The sequence below is a fragment of the Channa argus genome, unplaced genomic scaffold, assembly GCF_033026475.1.
Source record: "Channa argus isolate prfri unplaced genomic scaffold, Channa argus male v1.0 Contig034, whole genome shotgun sequence".
NCBI lineage: Eukaryota > Metazoa > Chordata > Actinopteri > Anabantiformes > Channidae > Channa > Channa argus.
This window is the reverse complement of record NW_027125253.1, coordinates 376014-390395: the sequence shown is the minus strand read 5'-3', so window position 1 is coordinate 390395 and position 14382 is coordinate 376014. Positions and strand designations below refer to the sequence as shown.

The 14382-nt window shown below is 41.6% G+C and overlaps 14 pseudogenes; all 14 read left to right on the top strand.

Moving 5' to 3' along the window:
• Positions 1-771: 771 nt before the first annotated feature.
• LOC137117465 (5S ribosomal RNA) lies at positions 772-889 on the top strand (annotated as a pseudogene).
• An 856-nt stretch (positions 890-1745) lies between these two features.
• Positions 1746-1864, top strand: LOC137117313 (5S ribosomal RNA; annotated as a pseudogene).
• Positions 1865-2731: 867 nt separating this feature from the next.
• LOC137117481 (5S ribosomal RNA) lies at positions 2732-2840 on the top strand (annotated as a pseudogene).
• Positions 2841-3697: 857 nt separating this feature from the next.
• Positions 3698-3816, top strand: LOC137117216 (5S ribosomal RNA; annotated as a pseudogene).
• An 856-nt stretch (positions 3817-4672) lies between these two features.
• On the top strand, positions 4673-4791 carry LOC137117312 (5S ribosomal RNA; annotated as a pseudogene).
• An 855-nt stretch (positions 4792-5646) lies between these two features.
• Positions 5647-5765, top strand: LOC137117311 (5S ribosomal RNA; annotated as a pseudogene).
• An 867-nt stretch (positions 5766-6632) lies between these two features.
• Positions 6633-6751, top strand: LOC137117274 (5S ribosomal RNA; annotated as a pseudogene).
• Positions 6752-7608: 857 nt separating this feature from the next.
• Positions 7609-7727, top strand: LOC137117226 (5S ribosomal RNA; annotated as a pseudogene).
• Positions 7728-8582: 855 nt separating this feature from the next.
• LOC137117310 (5S ribosomal RNA) lies at positions 8583-8701 on the top strand (annotated as a pseudogene).
• Positions 8702-9568: 867 nt separating this feature from the next.
• LOC137117273 (5S ribosomal RNA) lies at positions 9569-9687 on the top strand (annotated as a pseudogene).
• An 857-nt stretch (positions 9688-10544) lies between these two features.
• On the top strand, positions 10545-10663 carry LOC137117214 (5S ribosomal RNA; annotated as a pseudogene).
• An 850-nt stretch (positions 10664-11513) lies between these two features.
• Positions 11514-11631, top strand: LOC137117464 (5S ribosomal RNA; annotated as a pseudogene).
• An 856-nt stretch (positions 11632-12487) lies between these two features.
• On the top strand, positions 12488-12606 carry LOC137117309 (5S ribosomal RNA; annotated as a pseudogene).
• Positions 12607-13473: 867 nt separating this feature from the next.
• Positions 13474-13582, top strand: LOC137117479 (5S ribosomal RNA; annotated as a pseudogene).
• Positions 13583-14382: the final 800 nt, after the last annotated feature.

The window sequence follows — 14382 nt, the reverse complement described above, 5'->3', positions numbered from 1 at the left end:
ATTTTGTTCTTTCATTGCTGTTTTGCTACTTTATTGGTTTGTCAACCATCGTGCTTCATTACTAGTAGACCATGTTACGGTCCTGGCCATATGTGTTGTTTTTATTTTGTTGTTCTTATAGGTGCCCTGCCTGATTGGCCAGATTTGGGGGAAGTACAGGAAGCTGATTGGTCCATCCTACACTTCCTGGAGTTTTAAAAGTACGGTTCCCAACAGCTAGCGAGGCTCTTTCTGGCATCAGCACCTGTTTGCTGTTCTTGGTTTCCAAACCTTATTTAGCATTTTTGAATTGTTAGGTTTTGTGCCGTGGTTTTGTTTATAAATTGTATATTTTGTAAATAGTATTAAATCTGTAGGGGTGAACTGCCATTTTCTTTGGACTGTTTTCACATTAGGGAGTTAGGGTTAGCGACTGTCTTTTGGTTTGTTTATTTCTATCAGGCTAGCTAGCACTTTCTGTGGGAAATGGCTTATTTTGTTTATTATGTTGGCCTTGGTTCGCCCTGAGTTGTAGTGTCATGTTTTGTTTGACACTTTCTTTTGTTTAAAATAAATATCATTCTGTTGGAACATCTCGATCCTGGATTTTGGTTTGGGGATCGGAGAGGGAACATGCTAATTTATCTTTGTATGTTGCACCCTGACCCCCTAGACAGGGGCGTAACAGACCAGTACAGTTATAGTACTTTGCCACATTTATTTTCTTCTTAGCAAGTGTCATGCATTCTGCTTCTCCAGCGTTTTTAAGAGCTGTTGATGATGTCAAATGCAGCTTACGGCCACACCGCTCTCTAAGCGCCCGATCTCGTCCGATCTCGGCAGAAAATAGGGCCGGGCCTTGTTAGTACTTGGTAGGAAGACCGCCTGGGAATTCCAGGTGCTGTAAGCTTTTTTGATTGGGTTTACGGGCAGCACAAGCTGGTGTTACTGCCTATTTATTCATAGAAATTGTTCTATATTTTCATCAAATTTTGTTCTTTCATTGCTGTTTTGCTACATTATTGGTTTGTCAACCATCGTGCTTCATTACTAGTAGACCATGTTACGGTCCTGGCCATATGTGTTGTTTTTATTTTGTTGTTCTTATAGGTGCCCTGCCTGATTGGCCGGATTGAGGGGCAGTACAAGAAGCTGATTGGTCCATCCTACACTTCCTGGAGTTTTAAAAGTACGGTTCCCAACAGCTAGCGAGGCTCTTTCTGGCAGCAGCACCTGTTTGCTGTTCTTGGTTTCCAAACCTTATTTAGCATTTTTGAATTGTTAGGTTTTGTGCCGTGGTTTTGTTTATAAATTGTATATTTTGTAATTCGTATTAAATCTGTAGGGGTGAACTGCCATTTTCTTGGACTGTTTTCCCATTAGGGAGTAAGGGTTAGCGACTGTCTTTTGGTTTGTTTCTTTCTATCAGGCTAGCTAGCACTTTCTGTGGGAAATGGCTTATTTTGTTTATTATGTTGGCCTTGGTTCGCCCTGAGTTGTAGTGTCATGTTTTGTTTGACACTTTCTTTCGTTTAAAATAAATATTATTCTGTTGGAACATCTCGATCCTGGATTTTGGTTTGGGGATCGGAGAGGGAACATGCTAATTTATCTTTGTATGTTGCACCCTGAGCCACTAGACAGGGGCGTAACAGACCAGTACAGTTATAGTACTTTGTACTTTGCCACATTTATCTTCTTCTTAGCAAGTGTCATGCATTCTGCTTCTCCAGCGTTTTTAAGAGCTGTTGATGATGTCAAATGCAGCTTACGGCCACACCGCTCTCTAAGCGCCCGATCTCGCCCGATCTCGGCAGCCAAATAGAGCCGGGCCTGGTTAGTACTTGGTAGGAAGACCGCCTGGGAATACCAGGTGCTGTAAGCTTTTTTGCTTGGGTTTACGGGCAGCTCAAGCTGGTGTTACTGCCTATTTATTCATAGAAATTGTTCTATATTTTCATCAAATTTTGTTCTTTCATTGCTGTCGTGCTACTTTATTTGTTTGTCAACCATCGTGCTTCATCACTAGTAGACCATGTTACGGTCCTGGCCATATGTGTTGTTTTTATTTTCTTGTTCTTATAGGTGCCCTGCCTGATTGGCCGGATTTGGGGGAAGTACAGGAAGCTGATTGGTCCATCCTACACTTCCTGGAGTTTTAAAAGTACGGTTCCCAACAGCTAGCGAGGCTCTTTCTGGCATCAGCACCTGTTTGCTGTTCTTGGTTTCCAAACCTTATTTAGCATTTTTGAATTGTTAGGTTTTGTGCCGTGGTTTTGTTTATAAATTGTGTATTTTGTAAATAGTATTAAATCTGTTGGGGTGAACAGCCATTTTCTTTTGATTGTTTTCTCTTGTTTTCACATTAGGGAGTTAGGGTTAGCGACTGTCTTTTGGTTTGTTTATTTCTATCAGGCTAGCTAGCATTTTCTGTGGGAAATGGCTTATTTTGTTTATTATGTTGGCCTTGGTTCGCCCTGAGTTGTAGTGTCATGTTTTGTTTGACACTTTCTTTCGTTTAAAATAAATATCATTCTGTTGGAACATCTCGATCCTGGATTTTGGTTTGGGGATTGGAGAGGGAACATGCTAATTTATCTTTGTATGTTGCACCCTGACCCCCTGGACAGGGGCGTAACAGACCAGTACAGTTATAGTACTTTGTACTTTGCCACATTTATCTTCTTCTTAGCAAGTTTCATGCATTCTGCTTCTCCAACGTTTTTAAGAGCTGTTGATGATGTCAAATGCAGCTTACGGCCACACCGCTCTCTAAGCGCCCGATCTCGGCAGCCAAATAGAGCCGGGCCTGGTTAGTACTTGGTAGGAAGACCGCCTGGGAATACCAGGTGCTGTAAACTTTTTTGTTTGGGTTTACGGGCAGCACAAACTGGTGTTACTGCCCATTTATTCATAGAAATTGTTGTATATTTTCATCAAATTTTGTTCTTTCATTACTGTTTTGCTACTTTATTGGTTTGTCAACCATCGTGCTTCATTACTAGTAGACCATGTTACGGTCCTGGCCATATATGTTGTTTTTGATTTCTTGTTCTTATAGGTGCCCTGCCTGATTGGCCGGATTGAGGGGCAGTACAGGAAGCTGATTGGTCCATCCTACACTTCCTGGAGTTTTAAAAGTACGGTTCCCAACAGCTAGCGAGGCTCTTTCTGGCAGCAACACCTGTTTGCTGTTCTTGGTTTCCAAACCTTATTTAGCATTTTTGAATTGTTAGGTTTTGTGCCGTGGTTTTGTTTATAAATTGTATATTTTGTAATTCGTATTAAATCTGTAGGGTTGAATAGCCATTTTCATTGGACTGTTTTCACATTAGGGAGTTAGGGTTAGCGACTGTCTTTTGGTTTGTTTATTTCTATCAGGCTAGCTAGCACTTTCTGTGGGAAATGGCTTATTTTGTTTATTATGTTGGCCTTGGTTCGCCCTGAGTTGTAGTGTCATGTTTTGTTTGACACTTTCTTTCGTTTAAAATAAATATCATTCTGTTGGAACATGTCGATCCTGGATTTTGGTTTGGGGATCGGAGAGGGAACATGCTAATTTATCTTTGTATGTTGCACCCTGACCCCCTAGACAGGGGCGTAACAGACCAGTACAGTTATAGTACTTTGTACTTTGCCACATTTATCTTCTTCTTAGCAAGTGTCATGCATTCTGCTTCTCCAGCATTTTTAAGAGCTGTTGATGATGTCAAATGCAGCTTACGGCCACACCGCTCTCTAAGCGCCCGATCTCGTCCGATCTCGGCAGCCAAATAGAGCCGGGCCTGGTTAGTACTTGGTAGGAAGACCGCGTGGGAATACCAGGTGCTGTAAGCTTTTTTGCTTGGGTTTACGGGCAGCACAAGCTGGTGTTACTGCCTATTTATTCATAGAAATTGTTCTATATTTTCATCAAATTTTGTTCTTTCATTACTGTTTTGCTACTTTATTGGTTTGTCAACCATCGTGCTTCATTACTAGTAGACCATGTTACGGTCCTGGCCATATGTGTTGTTTTTATTTTCTTGTTCTTATAGGTGCCCTGCCTGATTGGCCGGATTGAGGGGCAGTACAGGAAGCTGATTGGTCCATCCTACACTTCCTGGAGTTTTAAAAGTACGGTTCCCAACAGCTAGCGAGACTGTTTCTGGCAGCAGCACCTGTTTGCTGTTCTTGGTTTCCAAACCTTATTTAGCATTTTTGAATTGTTAGGTTTTGTGCCGTGGTTTTGTTTATAAATTGTATATTTTGTAAATAGTATTAAATCTGTAGGGGTGAACTGCCATTTTCTTGGACTGTTTTCCCATTAGGGAGTAAGGGTTAGCGACTGTCTTTTGGTTTGTTTCTTTCTATCAGGCTAGCTAGCACTTTCTGTGGGAAATGGCTTATTTTGTTTATTATGTTGGCCTTGGTTCGCCCTGAGTTGTAGTGTCATGTTTTGTTTGACACTTTCTGTCGTTTAAAATAAATATCATTCTGTTGGAACATCTCAATCCTGGATTTTGGTTTGAGGATCGGAGAGGGAACATGCAAATTTATCTTTGTATGTTGCACCCTGAGCCACTAGACAGGGGCGTAACAGACCAGTACAGTTATAGTACTTTGTACTTTGCCACATTTATCTTCTTCTTAGCAAGTGTCATGCATTCTGCTTCTCCAGCGTTTTTAAGAGCTGTTGATGATGTCAAATGCAGCTTACGGCCACACCGCTCTCTAAGCGCCCGATCTCGCCCGATCTCGGCAGCCAAATAGAGCCGGGCCTGGTTAGTACTTGGTAGGAAGACCGCCTGGGAATACCAGGTGCTGTAAGCTTTTTTGCTTGGGTTTACGGGCAGCACAAGCTGGTGTTACTGCCTATTTATTCATAGAAATTGTTCTATATTTTCATCAAATTTTGTTCTTTCATTGCTGTTTTGCTACTTTATTGGTTTGCCAACCATCGTGCTTCATTACTAGTAGACCATGTTACGGTCCTGGCCATATGTGTTGTTTTTATTTTCTTGTTCTTATAGGTGCCCTGCCTGATTGGCCGGATTGGGGGGAAGTACAGGAAGCTGATTGGTCCATCCTACACTTCCTGGAGTTTTAAAAGTACGGTTCCCAACAGCTAGCGAGGCTCTTTCTGGCAGCAGCACCTGTTTGCTGTTCTTGGTTTCCAAATCTTATTTAGCATTTTTGAATTGTTAGGTTTTGTGCCGTGGTTTTGTTTATAAATTGTATATTTTGTAAATAGTATTAAATCTGTAGGGGTGAACAGCCATTTTCTTTTGATTGTTTTCTCTTGTTTTCACATTAGGGAGTTAGGGTTAGCGACTGTCTTTTGGTTTGTTTATTTCTAGCATTTTCTGTGGGAAATGGCTTATTTTGTTTATTATGTTGGCCTTGGTTCGCCCTGAGTTGTAGTGTCATGTTTTGTTTGACACTTTCTTTCGTTTAAAATAAATATCATTCTGTTGGAACATCTCGATCCTGGATTTTGGTTTGGGGATCGGAGAGGGAACATGCTAATTTATCTTTGTATGTTGCACCCTGAGCCCCTAGACAGGGGCGTAACAGACCAGTACAGTTATAGTACTTTGTACTTTGCCACATTTATCTTCTTCTTAGCAAGTGTCATGCATTCTGCTTCTCCAGCGTTTTTAAGAGCTGTTGATGATGTCAAATGCAGCTTACGGCCACACCGCTCTCTAAGCGCCCGATCTCGCCCGATCTCGGCAGCCAAATAGAGCCGGGCCTGGTTAGTACTTGGTAGGAAGACCGCCTGGGAATACCAGGTGCTGTAAGCTTTTTTGCTTGGGTTTACGGGCAGCTCAAGCTGGTGTTACTGCCTATTTATTCATAGAAATTGTTCTATATTTTCATCAAATTTTGCTCTTTCATTGCTGTTTTGCTACTTTATTGGTTTGTCAACCATCGTGCTTCATTACTAGTAGACCATGTTACGGTCCTGGCCATATGTGTTGTTTTTATTTTCTTGTTCTTATAGGTGCCCTGCCTGATTGGCCGGATTTGGGGGAAGTACAGGAAGCTGATTGGTCCATCCTACACTTGCTGGAGTTTTAAAAGTACGGTTCCCAACAGCTAGCGAGGCTCTTTCTGGCAGCAGCACCTGTTTGCTGTTCTTGGTTTCCAAATCTTATTTAGCATTTTTGAATTGTTAGGTTTTGTGCCGTGGTTTTGTTTATAAATTGTATATTTTGTAAATAGTATTAAATCTGTAGGGGTGAACTGCCATTTTCTTTTGATTGTTTTCTCTTGTTTTCACATTAGGGAGTTAGGGTTAGCGACTATCTTTTGGTTTGTTTATTTCTATCAGGCTAGCTAGCACTTTCTGTGGGAAATGGCTTATTTTGTTTATTTTGTTGGCCTTGGTTCGCCCTGAGTTGTAGTGTCATGTTTTGTTTGACACTTTCTTTCGTTTAAAATAAATATCATTCTGTTGGAACATCTCAATCCTGGATTTTGGTTTGAGGATCGGAGAGGGAACGTGCAAATTTATCTTTGTATGTTGCACCCTGACCCCCTGGACAAGGGCGTAACAGACCAGTAGAGTCATAGTACTTTGTACTTTGCCACATTTATCTTCTTCTTAGCAAGTGTCATGCATTCTGCTTCTCCAGCGTTTTTAAGAGCTGTTGATGATGTCAAATGCAGCTTACGGCCACACCGCTCTCTAAGCGCCCGATCTCGTCGGATCTCGGCAGCCAAATAGGGCCGGGCCTGGTTAGTACTTGGTAGGAAGACCGCCTGGGAATACCAGGTGCTGTAAGCTTTTTTGCTTGGGTTTACGGGCAGCACAAGCTGGTGTTACTGCCTATTTATTCATAGAAATTGTTCTATATTTTCATCAAATTTTGTTCTTTCATTGCTGTTTTGCTACTTTATTGGTTTGCCAACCATCGTGCTTCATTACTAGTAGACCATGTTACGGTCCTGGCCATATGTGTTGTTTTTATTTTCTTGTTCTTACAGGTGCCCTGCCTGATTGGCCGGATTGGGGGGCAGTACAGGAAGCTGATTGGTCCATCCTACACTTCCTGGAGTTTTAAAAGTACGGTTCCCAACAGCTAGCGAGGCTCTTTCTGGCATCAGCACCTGTTTGCTGTTCTTGGTTTCCAAACCTTATTTAGCATTTTTGAATTGTTAGGTTTTGTGCCGTGGTTTTGTTTATAAATTGTATATTTTGTAAATAGTATTAAATCTGTAGGGGTGAACTGCCATTTTCTTTGGACTGTTTTCACATTAGGGAGTTAGGGTTAGCGACTGTCTTTTGGTTTGTTTATTTCTATCAGGCTAGCTAGCACTTTCTGTGGGAAATGGCTTATTTTGTTTGTTATGTTGGCCTTGGTTCGCCCTGAGTTGTAGTGTCATGTTTTGTTTGACACTTTCTTTCGTTTAAAATAAATATCATTCTGTTGGAACATCTCGATCCTGGATTTTGGTTTGGGGATCGGAGAGGGAACATGCTAATTTATCTTTGTATGTTGCACCCTGACCCCCTAGACAGGGGCGTAACAGACCAGTACAGTTATAGTACTTTGTACTTTGCCACATTTATCTTCTTCTTAGCAAGTGTCATGCATTCTGCTTCTCCAGCGTTTTTAAGAGCTGTTGATGATGTCAAATGCAGCTTACGGCCACACCGCTCTCTAAGCGCCCGATCTCGTCCGATCTCGGCAGCCAAATAGAGCTGGGCCTGGTTAGTACTTGGTAGGAAGACCGCCTGGGAATACCAGGTGCTGTAAGCTTTTTTGCTTGGGTTTACGGGCAGCACAAGCTGGTGTTACTGCCTATTTATTCATAGAAATTGTTCTATATTTTCATCAAATTTTGTTCTTTCATTGCTGTTTTGCTACTTTATTGGTTTGTCAACCATCGTGCTTCATTACTAGTAGACCATGTTACGGTCCTGGCCATATGTGTTGTTTTTATTTTGTTGTTCTTATAGGTGCCCTGCCTGATTGGCCAGATTTGGGGGAAGTACAGGAAGCTGATTGGTCCATCCTACACTTCCTGGAGTTTTAAAAGTACGGTTCCCAACAGCTAGCGAGGCTCTTTCTGGCAGCAGCACCTGTTTGCTGTTCTTGGTTTCCAAACCTTATTTAGCATTTTTGAATTGTTAGGTTTTGTGCCGTGGTTTTGTTTATAAATTGTATATTTTGTAAATAGTATTAAATCTGTAGGGGTGAACAGCCATTTTCTTTTGATTGTTTTCTCTTGTTTTCACATTAGGGAGTTAGGGTTAGCGACTGTCTTTTGGTTTGTTTATTTCTAGCATTTTCTGTGGGAAATGGCTTATTTTGTTTATTATGTTGGCCTTGGTTCGCCCTGAGTTGTAGTGTCATGTTTTGTTTGACACTTTCTTTCGTTTAAAATAAATATCATTCTGTTGGAACATCTCGATCCTGGATTTTGGTTTGGGGATCGGAGAGGGAACATGCTAATTTATCTTTGTATGTTGCACCCTGAGCCCCTAGACAGGGGCGTAACAGACCAGTACAGTTATAGTACTTTGTACTTTGCCACATTTATCTTCTTCTTAGCAAGTGTCATGCATTCTGCTTCTCCAGCGTTTTTAAGAGCTGTTGATGATGTCAAATGCAGCTTACGGCCACACCGCTCTCTAAGCGCCCGATCTCGCCCGATCTCGGCAGCCAAATAGAGCCGGGCCTGGTTAGTACTTGGTAGGAAGACCGCCTGGGAATACCAGGTGCTGTAAGCTTTTTTGCTTGGGTTTACGGGCAGCTCAAGCTGGTGTTACTGCCTATTTATTCATAGAAATTGTTCTATATTTTCATCAAATTTTGCTCTTTCATTGCTGTTTTGCTACTTTATTGGTTTGTCAACCATCGTGCTTCATTACTAGTAGACCATGTTACGGTCCTGGCCATATGTGTTGTTTTTATTTTCTTGTTCTTATAGGTGCCCTGCCTGATTGGCCGGATTTGGGGGAAGTACAGGAAGCTGATTGGTCCATCCTACACTTGCTGGAGTTTTAAAAGTACGGTTCCCAACAGCTAGCGAGGCTCTTTCTGGCAGCAGCACCTGTTTGCTGTTCTTGGTTTCCAAATCTTATTTAGCATTTTTGAATTGTTAGGTTTTGTGCCGTGGTTTTGTTTATAAATTGTATATTTTGTAAATAGTATTAAATCTGTAGGGGTGAACTGCCATTTTCTTTTGATTGTTTTCTCTTGTTTTCACATTAGGGAGTTAGGGTTAGCGACTATCTTTTGGTTTGTTTATTTCTATCAGGCTAGCTAGCACTTTCTGTGGGAAATGGCTTATTTTGTTTATTTTGTTGGCCTTGGTTCGCCCTGAGTTGTAGTGTCATGTTTTGTTTGACACTTTCTTTCGTTTAAAATAAATATCATTCTGTTGGAACATCTCAATCCTGGATTTTGGTTTGAGGATCGGAGAGGGAACGTGCAAATTTATCTTTGTATGTTGCACCCTGACCCCCTGGACAAGGGCGTAACAGACCAGTAGAGTCATAGTACTTTGTACTTTGCCACATTTATCTTCTTCTTAGCAAGTGTCATGCATTCTGCTTCTCCAGCGTTTTTAAGAGCTGTTGATGATGTCAAATGCAGCTTACGGCCACACCGCTCTCTAAGCGCCCGATCTCGTCGGATCTCGGCAGCCAAATAGGGCCGGGCCTGGTTAGTACTTGGTAGGAAGACCGCCTGGGAATACCAGGTGCTGTAAGCTTTTTTGCTTGGGTTTACGGGCAGCACAAGCTGGTGTTACTGCCTATTTATTCATAGAAATTGTTCTATATTTTCATCAAATTTTGTTCTTTCATTGCTGTTTTGCTACTTTATTGGTTTGCCAACCATCGTGCTTCATTACTAGTAGACCATGTTACGGTCCTGGCCATATGTGTTGTTTTTATTTTCTTGTTCTTACAGGTGCCCTGCCTGATTGGCCGGATTGGGGGGCAGTACAGGAAGCTGATTGGTCCATCCTACACTTCCTGGAGTTTTAAAAGTACGGTTCCCAACAGCTAGCGAGGCTCTTTCTGGCATCAGCACCTGTTTGCTGTTCTTGGTTTCCAAACCTTATTTAGCATTTTTGAATTGTTAGGTTTTGTGCCGTGGTTTTGTTTATAAATTGTATATTTTGTAAATAGTATTAAATCTGTAGGGGTGAACTGCCATTTTCTTTGGACTGTTTTCACATTAGGGAGTTAGGGTTAGCGACTGTCTTTTGGTTTGTTTATTTCTATCAGGCTAGCTAGCACTTTCTGTGGGAAATGGCTTATTTTGTTTGTTATGTTGGCCTTGGTTCGCCCTGAGTTGTAGTGTCATGTTTTGTTTGACACTTTCTTTCGTTTAAAATAAATATCATTCTGTTGGAACATCTCGATCCTGGATTTTGGTTTGGGGATCGGAGAGGGAACATGCTAATTTATCTTTGTATGTTGCACCCTGACCCCCTAGACAGGGGCGTAACAGACCAGTACAGTTATAGTACTTTGTACTTTGCCACATTTATCTTCTTCTTAGCAAGTGTCATGCATTCTGCTTCTCCAGCGTTTTTAAGAGCTGTTGATGATGTCAAATGCAGCTTACGGCCACACCGCTCTCTAAGCGCCCGATCTCGTCCGATCTCGGCAGCCAAATAGAGCTGGGCCTGGTTAGTACTTGGTAGGAAGACCGCCTGGGAATACCAGGTGCTGTAAGCTTTTTTGCTTGGGTTTACGGGCAGCACAAGCTGGTGTTACTGCCTATTTATTCATAGAAATTGTTCTATATTTTCATCAAATTTTGTTCTTTCATTGCTGTTTTGCTACTTTATTGGTTTGTCAACCATCGTGCTTCATTACTAGTAGACCATGTTACGGTCCTGGCCATATGTGTTGTTTTTATTTTGTTGTTCTTATAGGTGCCCTGCCTGATTGGCCAGATTTGGGGGAAGTACAGGAAGCTGATTGGTCCATCCTACACTTCCTGGAGTTTTAAAAGTACGGTTCCCAACAGCTAGCGAGGCTCTTTCTGGCATCAGCACCTGTTTGCTGTTCTTGGTTTCCAAACCTTATTTAGCATTTTTGAATTGTTAGGTTTTGTGCCGTGGTTTTGTTTATAAATTGTATATTTTGTAAATAGTATTAAATCTGTAGGGGTGAACTGCCATTTTCTTTGGACTGTTTTCACATTAGGGAGTTAGGGTTAGCGACTGTCTTTTGGTTTGTTTATTTCTATCAGGCTAGCTAGCACTTTCTGTGGGAAATGGCTTATTTTGTTTATTATGTTGGCCTTGGTTCGCCCTGAGTTGTAGTGTCATGTTTTGTTTGACACTTTCTTTTGTTTAAAATAAATATCATTCTGTTGGAACATCTCGATCCTGGATTTTGGTTTGGGGATCGGAGAGGGAACATGCTAATTTATCTTTGTATGTTGCACCCTGACCCCCTAGACAGGGGCGTAACAGACCAGTACAGTTATAGTACTTTGCCACATTTATTTTCTTCTTAGCAAGTGTCATGCATTCTGCTTCTCCAGCGTTTTTAAGAGCTGTTGATGATGTCAAATGCAGCTTACGGCCACACCGCTCTCTAAGCGCCCGATCTCGTCCGATCTCGGCAGAAAATAGGGCCGGGCCTTGTTAGTACTTGGTAGGAAGACCGCCTGGGAATTCCAGGTGCTGTAAGCTTTTTTGATTGGGTTTACGGGCAGCACAAGCTGGTGTTACTGCCTATTTATTCATAGAAATTGTTCTATATTTTCATCAAATTTTGTTCTTTCATTGCTGTTTTGCTACATTATTGGTTTGTCAACCATCGTGCTTCATTACTAGTAGACCATGTTACGGTCCTGGCCATATGTGTTGTTTTTATTTTGTTGTTCTTATAGGTGCCCTGCCTGATTGGCCGGATTGAGGGGCAGTACAAGAAGCTGATTGGTCCATCCTACACTTCCTGGAGTTTTAAAAGTACGGTTCCCAACAGCTAGCGAGGCTCTTTCTGGCAGCAGCACCTGTTTGCTGTTCTTGGTTTCCAAACCTTATTTAGCATTTTTGAATTGTTAGGTTTTGTGCCGTGGTTTTGTTTATAAATTGTATATTTTGTAATTCGTATTAAATCTGTAGGGGTGAACTGCCATTTTCTTGGACTGTTTTCCCATTAGGGAGTAAGGGTTAGCGACTGTCTTTTGGTTTGTTTCTTTCTATCAGGCTAGCTAGCACTTTCTGTGGGAAATGGCTTATTTTGTTTATTATGTTGGCCTTGGTTCGCCCTGAGTTGTAGTGTCATGTTTTGTTTGACACTTTCTTTCGTTTAAAATAAATATTATTCTGTTGGAACATCTCGATCCTGGATTTTGGTTTGGGGATCGGAGAGGGAACATGCTAATTTATCTTTGTATGTTGCACCCTGAGCCACTAGACAGGGGCGTAACAGACCAGTACAGTTATAGTACTTTGTACTTTGCCACATTTATCTTCTTCTTAGCAAGTGTCATGCATTCTGCTTCTCCAGCGTTTTTAAGAGCTGTTGATGATGTCAAATGCAGCTTACGGCCACACCGCTCTCTAAGCGCCCGATCTCGCCCGATCTCGGCAGCCAAATAGAGCCGGGCCTGGTTAGTACTTGGTAGGAAGACCGCCTGGGAATACCAGGTGCTGTAAGCTTTTTTGCTTGGGTTTACGGGCAGCTCAAGCTGGTGTTACTGCCTATTTATTCATAGAAATTGTTCTATATTTTCATCAAATTTTGTTCTTTCATTGCTGTCGTGCTACTTTATTTGTTTGTCAACCATCGTGCTTCATCACTAGTAGACCATGTTACGGTCCTGGCCATATGTGTTGTTTTTATTTTCTTGTTCTTATAGGTGCCCTGCCTGATTGGCCGGATTTGGGGGAAGTACAGGAAGCTGATTGGTCCATCCTACACTTCCTGGAGTTTTAAAAGTACGGTTCCCAACAGCTAGCGAGGCTCTTTCTGGCATCAGCACCTGTTTGCTGTTCTTGGTTTCCAAACCTTATTTAGCATTTTTGAATTGTTAGGTTTTGTGCCGTGGTTTTGTTTATAAATTGTGTATTTTGTAAATAGTATTAAATCTGTTGGGGTGAACAGCCATTTTCTTTTGATTGTTTTCTCTTGTTTTCACATTAGGGAGTTAGGGTTAGCGACTGTCTTTTGGTTTGTTTATTTCTATCAGGCTAGCTAGCATTTTCTGTGGGAAATGGCTTATTTTGTTTATTATGTTGGCCTTGGTTCGCCCTGAGTTGTAGTGTCATGTTTTGTTTGACACTTTCTTTCGTTTAAAATAAATATCATTCTGTTGGAACATCTCGATCCTGGATTTTGGTTTGGGGATTGGAGAGGGAACATGCTAATTTATCTTTGTATGTTGCACCCTGACCCCCTGGACAGGGGCGTAACAGACCAGTACAGTTATAGTACTTTGTACTTTGCCACATTTATCTTCTTCTTAGCAAGTTTCATGCATTCTGCTTCTCCAACGTTTTTAAGAGCTGTTGATGATGTCAAATGCAGCTTACGGCCACACCGCTCTCTAAGCGCCCGATCTCGGCAGCCAAATAGAGCCGGGCCTGGTTAGTACTTGGTAGGAAGACCGCCTGGGAATACCAGGTGCTGTAAACTTTTTTGTTTGGGTTTACGGGCAGCACAAACTGGTGTTACTGCCCATTTATTCATAGAAATTGTTGTATATTTTCATCAAATTTTGTTCTTTCATTACTGTTTTGCTACTTTATTGGTTTGTCAACCATCGTGCTTCATTACTAGTAGACCATGTTACGGTCCTGGCCATATATGTTGTTTTTGATTTCTTGTTCTTATAGGTGCCCTGCCTGATTGGCCGGATTGAGGGGCAGTACAGGAAGCTGATTGGTCCATCCTACACTTCCTGGAGTTTTAAAAGTACGGTTCCCAACAGCTAGCGAGGCTCTTTCTGGCAGCAACACCTGTTTGCTGTTCTTGGTTTCCAAACCTTATTTAGCATTTTTGAATTGTTAGGTTTTGTGCCGTGGTTTTGTTTATAAATTGTATATTTTGTAATTCGTATTAAATCTGTAGGGTTGAATAGCCATTTTCATTGGACTGTTTTCACATTAGGGAGTTAGGGTTAGCGACTGTCTTTTGGTTTGTTTATTTCTATCAGGCTAGCTAGCACTTTCTGTGGGAAATGGCTTATTTTGTTTATTATGTTGGCCTTGGTTCGCCCTGAGTTGTAGTGTCATGTTTTGTTTGACACTTTCTTTCGTTTAAAATAAATATCATTCTGTTGGAACATGTCGATCCTGGATTTTGGTTTGGGGATCGGAGAGGGAACATGCTAATTTATCTTTGTATGTTGCACCCTGACCCCCTAGACAGGGGCGTAACAGACCAGTACAGTTATAGTACTTTGTACTTTGCCACATTTATCTTCTTCTTAGCAA